Source organism: Myzus persicae, unplaced genomic scaffold (genome assembly GCF_001856785.1).
Source record: "Myzus persicae strain clone G006 unplaced genomic scaffold, MPER_G0061.0, whole genome shotgun sequence".
In the NCBI taxonomy this organism is placed as follows: Eukaryota; Metazoa; Arthropoda; class Insecta; order Hemiptera; family Aphididae; genus Myzus; species Myzus persicae.
In genome coordinates, this window is record NW_019104461.1 from 52,599 (window position 1) to 53,954 (window position 1,356).

Below are 1,356 nucleotides of genomic sequence, written 5' to 3' on the forward strand. Positions count from 1 at the left end.
AGGAGTTGTGAGTTGTATACAGCAAATAGGTACATAAGACTGCGAGTAATGAAAGCTGCATTACTATTTTCTTTTTTAGATGGGGTGAAATTTGTGAAGTTGAAATTTTGAAAAATTTTCCAAAATATGCAAATTAAGCACAATAACGTAAAAATAAGCGGTTTCCGGCAAAATGTATGAACCATGCAAAATATGCACATTCAAATTTTAGATTTGGTATGAATTTATTTCGCTCTCTCCTTATACATTTTACAAAAAATAAAAAAGTAAGGTTTTTTCCCCCGTCACTTACCTTTATGTGAGAGCCTTAGTTAGGTACCTACACGGCTGTATATATATTACATTATTTATTACACTATAGTGTAGTAGTATAATAAAATCACAAAATTTTTTAGCAAATACTGCACACTATTATATAATAATATTGTTTGATAACATATTAATGCCGAGCCCAGAGAGAATATTATATTCACTATTAAAGTATCCATTTTTTTTTATTACTTCTGTAAATTTATAAGCCTAATTTTGAATTTTTTTCATGTCTCGACACCTCTAGAGTTTTATATTAAGTTATAGTTTAACCGTCAAGACTAAAAATAATACTGTGAGATGCCGAACAAAATAATGGACTCGTGACAGTAGTGAATCTAAATGGGGAATAGTAAGTTCCTACACGAGAGTAGCAGGTAAACAATTACATACGTTAGTTCCTACAAAGTAAAAAACAGGAACGTATGTTAGTTCCTACACTGCGGAAAGGGTTAAATATGTATATTATACACAGACGTATCGTTTTAATAATAATATGTCCAGCCGTAACTTACTAATATACATTCAGTTAATTTACTTCATTTAAAGCAAAACGTATACAAAATTACGGGAAAATACGATAGTATACGGGAAATATTATACTTTTTAATCACCATATTATACAATATTTATTTGTGAAAATGCACTATGACGATTTTTATTATATTTTTTAATCATCATAATATATTTGTTTTTTTAGATTCGTATATACATTGTGTATGATATACATATTAAACCCTTTCCGCAGCAACTAACATACGTATCTGGTTTTTATCGTGTAGGAACTTACATACGTACATTTTTCCGCCGTGTAGGAACTAACGTATGTATTTTGTGTACCTGCTACTCTCGTGTAGGAACTTACATTCGCCCATCCTAACTCTATGATCTAAATGGCCTGTACTCAGAGTTCCGTGTTCTGTGAATTGTATAGATTTAAACATTCCCAATAATATTATGTTTCGCAATCTGAAATAAAAAATGTATCGTGTCATCCAAAGAATTCAAAAACGCGAAAACTGATAACAACATATTATATTATAATAT